Source organism: Taudactylus pleione, unplaced genomic scaffold, assembly GCF_031769625.1.
Source record: "Taudactylus pleione unplaced genomic scaffold, aTauple2 ptg000012l, whole genome shotgun sequence".
NCBI lineage: Eukaryota > Metazoa > Chordata > Amphibia > Anura > Myobatrachidae > Taudactylus > Taudactylus pleione.
This window is the reverse complement of record NW_028284415.1, coordinates 6,963,010-6,972,642: the sequence shown is the minus strand read 5'-3', so window position 1 is coordinate 6,972,642 and position 9,633 is coordinate 6,963,010.

Genomic DNA, 9,633 nt, shown 5'->3' with positions numbered 1-9,633 from the left:
GGGACCCCTCCACGTCCTAGCCTCCTGCTGCCTGACTGGGGGCATAGGGGGCACTCTAAATAACCCCTGGAAGACCTGGTATGCGGCGGTGAACGGAGCGCGAATCACAGGAGGCGCCATTTTGGGACTCAATACATCTCCCTGTCACTTTGCTGCTGGTTATGTGGAGACTGGCTATACCTGTACTAGGCATTGTTTACTTACCTTGCTCTGCTCCTTCATCACTGCTTCTATAGCTGCCCTGCCAGGTCTGCAGCTGGCCCTGGCCTCTGTCCTGTGCTGATAGCTGGAATCAAACAGAGGTCTGTTACAGCTACATCCCCCTGGCACAGTTGCTGAAGTTGGATGCTGGAAGGAGTAGTCCATGTCCCAACAGCTGCTGCCATGAAATAGCTACATAATGGTGAGGGGAATGTGAATTATGACACCCATCCTCTGCTATGCCTAGAAGTCTATTTATTGCTTTCTGTGTATATCTCTTCTAATATGTTTCTTCATGGGTAAATGGGGCACAACCAAACGACCTGCAGCCACCCCAGCTAAGTCTTCATCTAATACTGCATTTAAAACTCAATTTTTTTGTTCCTACGTCTGCCGCTGGTGTCTCTTCGGGACCTACCTCTCCACATATGGCTTCTGGGAGTTCGGATGGAGGCTCTACCCCGGAGTCTCGCTCGCCACATTTGACACCATCTATTCCTGCCAGTTCCTCCGATATGGGTGAGATATTGCAACATTTAAAGTCCTTACCGACTAGACAGGACATTCAGCAAGATTTACAATCACTGGAAAAAAGGATCCAGGAAACAGTCCAGACTCATGTCGTCTCTATTCGGTCGGATCTTACTCAGGTGGCGGAGAGGGTGGTCTCGCTGGAGGAACACGTGGAGGTTGTTGACACTCAGCTTGGGGATATCAATGGGTTACTTTCACGTCACTCCCGTATGTTGATAGAGATGCAACGACGTCTGGATGATGTCGACAACAGGGGCCGACGAAATAACCTGCGGGTACGTGGGATTATTGAAGATATCAACCAGTCTGGACTTGAAGATGCCCTCACTAAAATATTTAATGAACTTCTACATGCTGACCCAGATGCCAGGATCCAATTTGATCGGGCACATAGAGCTTTGCGTCCTAAAGGTATGCCATCTGAAAGACCCAGAGACATTATCTGCCGATTACATTATTATACTGTGAAAGAGGAGATTTTGAGAAAAGCTAGACAAGTAAGGAAAATGTAATTTAATGGATGTCCTGTGCAGATTTTTCAAGACCTATCCTGGAATACACTCCAACAGAGACGCCTGCTCCGTCCACTCACAGAGGAACTTCACAGGTGAGACATTACATTTTGCTGGGGATTTCCTCTAAGCATTCAAGTTATGCATGAGGGAAAGCTTCATATACTACGGGAACCCGACGACGTACCTCAGTTTTGCTCCTCTCTCAATCTGTCTGCTGTTTCGGTGCCTAATTGGTTAGTCCCTTTTGATACGCATGTTCCTCAACCGCCTTGCAAGGAGACTTGGCAACGTGTCTGAGATTCCAGACGTAGACCCGGCAGGGACTCTGCAGCTGAGGGCGAGGAAATCACTTGATCATGGTCTCTAATGCTGTCTTGAATATCCTTTTTATACTCACAGTGTTATAAATAGAATATTCGCTAATTCTATGTTATTTGCTACATTATCCTGGTTGCAAATGGATACTATACCCCGTTGAGGATGTTTATTCGTTGATATATATGTTCTGCTAAATTTTGCGCACCTATTCTGTTTTGGTCTAGGAGCTCTTTGATTTGTTTCTGTCTACTTATTATTAAAATTTTTTTGCTGACTTAGGCAAACACTATTTATATAATATTTTATTAGGTGGGTCCCAATTATTTGTGGACCTGCTTGGTTGTCATGTTCACTATGTCCCTCCCATTCCCCCTAACTCCGTTGTATATATAATGTCCATGGACCCTTTAGGGGTTTCCATGGCCTTTTTTACGGAGTTTTGTTATTTCACTATCTTCATCTCTAATTTGAAATATAATCTGAGGTTAACATGTATGCTGTTAGATATGGTTTGTTCCATGTCTATCTTTCTTCTTTCCTTCTTTTCTTTCTTTTCTCTTTTCTTTTCAGTTTTTTCTTTTTCTTTTCTCTTATTGTCATCCGGTTCCCTTTCCTTCCCTCTCTACCTGCAGGCGGACACCACACACATTCAGGTAAACGACCACGGCACCCAACGATACAGGTATCTTTTCCTTTTTTCAAATATTGACTATGGCTAAATTATCTATTTTTTCTAACAATGTAAAGGGACTTAATATACCTGAGAAAAGGTCCAGTCTTTTACATACACTGCATTTGGACAGGGTAGACATAGCTTTCCTTCAGGAGACACATTTTAAAGAGGGTATGGCCCCGTCCCTTAGATCTCGATACTTTCCAGTGGGTTACTGTAATAATTTCTCTGAAGCCAAGGCTAGGGGCGTAGCCATTTTGTTCGCTAAACATCTGAAGCTTTCCAATATTTCAGCCGTCCCTATTGGGAACGGTAGGGGATTGTTGGTCAAAGTTACCATAGATGATCAAAAATTTTCCCTAGTCAATCTGTATGTACCTAATCAGGGTCAGTCTGGTTTTCTGCATAAGTCGTTGGAATTAATAGAGGATCAATTAGAGGGGATCAGAGTAATTGGGGGCGATTTCAATTGGGCCTTGGAGCTTTCTCTTGATACTTCCTGTGGGACCCCACGCACCTCCATTAAAGAGACTAGGAAGTTTAGGCTGACCTTACACGATTTTCAGCTAGTAGACACTTGGAGACTATTACATCCAGCAGAGAGGGATTACACCTTCTACTCCTCTCCACATAGGTCTTATTCCCGCATAGATTATTTTTGCATTGATCACTCCCATTTAGATCTTTTGGCGGAAGCTACTATTGGGCAGATTACTAGCTCTGACCATGCCCTGATAGTTTTGACATTATATCTGCGTGACCCTCCCCCACGCCAGTGGCACTGGAAGCTTAATGAGCAATTCCTTCGGGATCCCTATTGTAAAGCTCAAATTGGAGAAACCCTGGAAGACTATATTTCTCACAATATCACTGATGATGTGTCCCGTTACAATATGGGAGGCCCATAAATGCGTAATTAGGGGTAAATGTATTCAACTAGGGTCTTATCTCAATAAAAAGAAAAATGAAAGTAGAGATGCTTTATTGTCTAGAATTCAGGCGTTAGAACTTACCCATAAACGTAATATGACCTCTGATGTGTTGGTGGAACTTCAAACGGCTAGATCTGATCTTAATAATCTCCTGAATCAGGGTGCCCGGAGAGGATTTCGGAGATGCCGCCATAAATATTACCGTTGGGGGAATAAACCAGGTAAAATGTTGGCAAGGGCACTTAGAGCCCAGAGATCTTTGACTTACCTCCAGAGTATCAGAGACCATGAAGGTAACCTCTGTCACACGGATAAAGCTATTGCAACAGTGTTTCAGAGTTTTTATTCTGGGCTGTATAATTTAGGTTTGACCCGTTCGGGCTTGGATCTGACAGATCGAGAATTAGAAATCCAGAATTATTTAGAGGAAATAGTTTTCCCTACTATCCGAATCCCCATTTACAGAAGCAGAACTATCCGTAGCTATTAAAACCTCCCCGTCTGGGAAAAGTCCCGGCCCTGATGGGTTTACGGTGTCCTACTTTAAAACATATCAAGATACCCTTTTGCCACTGTTATTACGGGCATGTAATGCTGTATCAGAGCATAGCCCTTTTTCTGATCAGTCGCTTGGGGCACACATCACAGTAATTCCCAAGGAGGGCAAGGATCCGTCCCTGCCAGCGAGCTATCGCCCGATCTCTCTCCTGAATGTGGATGTCAAGCTATACGCCAAGCTTATAGCCAATCGCCTCAAACCATTTCTCCCGACTGTCATTCACTCTGACCAGGTGGGGTTTGTCCCAGGTAGAGAGGCTAAGGAGAACACCACCAAAGTAATTGATTTGATACACCATGCAGTGGCCTTGGATTACCCCATGAGACTCCTCTCCACCCTTGCTGAAAAAGCTTTTGATCGGGTGGATTGGAGTTTCATGACGTCAATACTAAGGCGGTTGGATCTGGCCGCTAATTTTCTATAAAAAATCTTGGCCTTATATAGAGCCCCTTCAGCCCAGATACGTGTAAATGTGACTTTATCAGATCCAGTGCATATAGCCAATGGTACTCGCCAGGGCTGCCCTCTCTCTCCATTGGTTTTTGTTCTATGCATGGAGGCCCTGGCGAGAGCAATTAGGGCCAATCCAAACATAACAGGTCTTATGGTGGGTTCGCGGGACTATCGCCTTGCCCTCTTTGCGGATGATCTATTAGCAATAGTCACAAACCCAGTCACCTCTCTTCCCAACTTAATGAAAGAATTTCAGCGATTTGGCAATCTCTCGAACTTTAAAATTAATTACAGTAAATCTGTGGCATTAAATGTCACCGCTTCAGTTGAGACTATATCTGCCCTTGGAGCTTCTTTCCCATTTAAATTCCAGACTTCCTATCTTAGATATTTAGGTATACTCATACCTAGACGTTTACAGGATTTGTTTACTCTTAATCATGCACCTTTGCTAAGTTCCATTCGTAAGGATTTAGATGAGTGGCTCCTAAAAAAGTTCTCATGGTTGGGTCGTCTAAATATTGTTAAGATGAATATCCTTCCACGTCTTTTGTATCTATTACAGACAACTCCAATAGGTCTCACTCCAGGCTTTTTGTCTGAAACACATAATCTTATACGAAACTTTATTTGGGGGGGCTGAAAACCCAGATTTAAACATGAGGTGTTATTTAGACAAAAGTGTCGGGGAGGGCAGCAATTGCCCATGATATCCACTTATTATCAGGCCATAGTGCTTAGTAGAGTCTTGGATTGGACCCGAGGTAGTTTGGGTAACCAGTGGGTCGAATTAGAGGCGGATTCATCCAGACTCCATTTGCGCACACACTGCCGTGGTGCTCTAAAATTGCCCGCTCTTCACACCCAACAGTAGGCCCTACTTTGGAGACATGGAAACGAATGCGTACTAAACCTGGGATATCTTCTGTGATATCTCCCCTCACCCCTATCCTACATAATCCCCTTTTCCCCCCTGGGACTTCAGGACCTTTCATTTCTAAATGGTCGGGGGCTGGGATTGTTAGAGCGAGTCACTTGCTGGCCGATGGTAAATTTATGTCATTTCCAAACCTATGTGCTAATACCTCCCTTACTGAGGAATGTTCTTGGGCCTACATTCAGGTATGATATTTTGCTTCATCCCTTGGGGGCCCTTCAGTATTTGCCAGAGATATGACGCCCTTTGAATCTATGTGTTCCCATCGTATTCCTCCCACACATATTATCTCAGGTATTTATAAGATCTTGCTACACGACATATTTACTTCTTATCCTCTTTTTGTTGAGGCCTGGAACAGGGATTTTACATTTAAGGGTATTCAAATTAATTGGGATAAAGTCTTCCAAATCTCCAAGGTGTGCTCAGATAGTCTGGAGGTTCGGGAAACACAATTCAAAGTGTTGACAAGATGGTATTGCTGTCCTGTCATCCTACAAAGATGCTTCCCCTCGGTGTCCCCTCTCTGCTGGAGATGTCTTCAAAAAACAGGTACAATGATACATATTTGGTGGGACTGTACATTAATTTCTCCCTTTTGGTGTAAGATAATAGCCTTGGCTTCTGAGATATTAGGATTTACTGTACCAACTGGACCGGATTTCTGGTTGCTATCTCATACGTCTTTGTCTCTATATATAAAAAAATCACTACTTAGACATATCAACTACGCCACAAGGGCAGTGCTCCCAGTCCGCTGGCGCTCTCAGGTTCCCCCCTCAGTGTGGGAATGGTGTCAACGTCTTGATTTCTACATGACCATGGATGATATTCTCTACTCAGCCCCTGAAAAACACTTGGAGTTTACGACTCTGTTATGTAATTGGATTGAATTTAAATCATCTGCTTCTTACGCAGCCCTCATCCCACGACCCTATTTTATCTATTGATTTTACTGATGCCTGGTCTCGGAAGGTGTATGCTTAGCATTGGTCGTCTGCCACTCCTTCTTCCCCCTGCCCTCCCCCTCTTTCCAAAAATTATTATTATTTATCTATATATTATTTTTATTTTCTTTTACTCTCTCTCTCTTTTTCCTTCTCTTTTATTTTTCTGGTCTAATTTGTTGTATTTGTGTTTTAATTGAGAAATTGTAAGTTTTTGTTGTTCATGCAGTTATCTGTAGAAGATTTAATTGTTTGGATACAATTTTTTTTTTTTTTTTCCTTGCTGATATTCAAGGTTTGTTTTATTGTTCCTGATTTTCATCTGCAAGGTTTATATGCACTAATGTTGAGGAAAAAAGGAAAATGTATAGATTATGTACCACTGTTAATTGATATAACAAAATGTTTTCTCTGAAAATAAATAATTTATAAAAAAATAAATCTAGCAGTTACCTCATCGGGTTGGGTACGGGATGCTGGCAGTCACAATCGCGACGCCAGCATCCTCGTGGTCGGGATTATGCCAGCATCCCATCTCATAAATGCCTGCAAATCACAGGCACATATAGGCCATAAAGTTCCCAATTTTGAGATACATATATCTAATTAGTAGGGATGTTAGTTTTCTTATATGAAGCTTTTTATAATGTACTTTTGCTTTGAAATGTTATGCCATTTTAGTGCATAAGGTGAGGCTTACTCAGGCCGACCTATGGCACAGTGTGATGATTGTCAATCTAAGGGGTCAAAACTAATGTGTTTTTGCCTTGAAACTAATTGCAGCTATAAATCTATCAGCTATCTCACTGGTGCACGCAAATGTCGGCCTTTTACATTTGGGCCCATATTATTGAAGACATAGTAGTCTACATAAATTCATGCTAGAGAAATAAATACCTCTCACCTCAAAAGGCCCTTCATACTAAACACACATGCTCCAACATTCATTACCTTCCCATAGACCAGTGGTCGCCAACCTTAATTGGGATGTGAGCTACTCAAGATAATTAAAAGTCCTGAAGAACTACTAAAATTATATGGAAAAAAATTCTGGCTAATAACCAAACAATTGAGGGTCATTTATGAAAATAAAATAGAAAAAATTCATAGAAAACAATGAATTTAATACAGGTTGATATCAGGTCCCATATCCAAATATTCCAAAATACGGAAGTTATATAGCATGACTGACAATGAAACTTTTGATTTTTGATGGTTCAATGTACACAAACTTTGTCTGAGGCACAAATTATTAAAAATATTGTATAAAATTACCTTCAGGCTGTCTGTGTATATGATACATAAATGAATTTCATTTATTTCTGTACACAAACTTTGAATGAGCCACAATATTATTGAAAATATTGTATAAAATTACTTGCAGGTGTATATAACACAAATGCATTGTGTGTGTATATTTGGGTCCTATTCCCAAGATATTTCATTATGGTATGCAATTATTCCAAAATACGGAATATTCCGTTATCCAAAATACCCCTGGTCCCAAGCATTTTGGATATGTGAGACTCAACCTGTACAGTGATATCGTTGCAATTTGTAAATAAAGTTTAAGAACAGGCACATTTCACTGTTAATTGCCAGCTCCAAGGAGGTACATGCAGTAGAGGAGCATATATGCAGGGCTGCTGTGTGATTTTCCAGGAGGGCTGGGAAAGAGTCACCCAGTTGTAGACGCCATGGGTGGAACCACATCAGGTGATCATAGCAGCTATGGCAATCACTTGACCCACTTCCCTGTGGCTCCGCCCACACCATCAATGCCACAGGGGAGCATGTGTCAGAAAGTCAGATCCACATTGTGTCCTAGCTGACGTGGCAGTACTGCAGCTAGGCATGCTACGCTCCTAGTTGACACAGCAGTACTGCAGCTAGGTGAGCAAGACTGCAAGCTACAGGCTGGAGCCAATTCCCATAGACTGTATAATGGTTATCATTACTGTCTCATAGCACTGAGGTTGTTCGTTCGATTCCCACTACAGCCCTAACTGTGGAGTTTGTATATTCTCCCTGTGCTTGTGAGTTTCCTCCCACACTCCAAAAATATATACTGGTAGGTTAATTGGCTCACAACAAAAATTAACCTTAGTGTGTCTGTATGAGAGCATGTGATAGGGAATATAGAGTATAAGCTCCACTGGGGCAGGGACTGATGTGAATGGCCAAATAGTCACTGTAAAGCGCTGCGGAATATGTGTGCACTATATACATAACTGGTAATAAATAAAAATGTCCACACATGTACTCCAATACTCCCTACAAGTACCCATGATCAACCAGAAATTTACTAACCTAACAAAATCATTAATTCAGATGGAAATGGCAGCCTAAATATTGCTCCCCTATGGTCTGGGAGACAGTTTAGTGTAGAATGTTAACATTGTCATTAGGTAATCAATATGTAGACATGTATAGTTACAATGTCAACACCAAACTGTAGACATGGGTTTATTTTTATTTTTTTTAAAGGGGTAAAGCTAAAATAAATCAATTTAAGTGTGTCTGCATTATACTAATGTCAACCTAATGACAGTATTGATATTCTGAATGTCAACATTCACCCTGCCGACATTCTGGTGTCAGAATACTACACCCTTGCCCATCACTGATCTAACAAAGCAATAAAAATAGTGTTGATGCACATTTGCTAGGACACAATGTCAGTCAATTTCCCATTTAGAAACCAGAATTAAACAAGGTTTAGTTGCATACATACCAGAGCATATGGTGCAAGCATTTATTTTACAGCTATGTGCATTGCTTACCCAAAATGTTATGCATTTCTTACTACAAAAACTAAGCCCTTAAAATAAAGTTTATGTAATATGGATGGTTCAAAATCTCCTTTTTAATTCAGACAATTCCTATGAGGTTCAATTTATGCAGCACCTGACAAACCGAATTTAGGTAATTAAAGCACATTTTATTCTCAAGCACACATCATAGGTATTTGTAATGATTAAAATATTGGATACATTTTGTATCATCTTTCTAAGCTGAAGCATAAATAATGTATTTTTTTTTACCAGTTTTTAACTGGAGGCAGTATATAAAAATGCTATTTCCCAGCTTACCTTTGGTAGATAGTGTGTGCTTTATAAGACAGGTTGTTGCAAATTATATTGACAGTGTATTGTAGCATACACCCTTTTGACAATGGTTGAACTTGTAAAATGGCTATTGTTTGTGACATCTAACTGCAAGGTCAAAGGAATACATATGACCCAGTGATGAATAGGAGGTGTAATATCCCAACAAATATGGTAAAGGCAGATTTGGTGGGGATTGAGGCTGGAAGCATATGTGAGAATGATGCCATACAAACTCCCCAGCATGGAACCAGTTAGGAGTTTCAGGGATAAAAGTGTATTTTGTATTTAAATACCCTCACATGGAGAATGGTTACTCTGGAAACAACCCAATCAGTATTAGCCAACACTACAAGGCAACAGTGGATTGTTTTAGACATCTAAGATGTTAGGGCCTAGAGAAAGGAGCATCAAGGAGATGTCTGTCACTTTGAGGGCGAGAGGAAAATGTATGGAG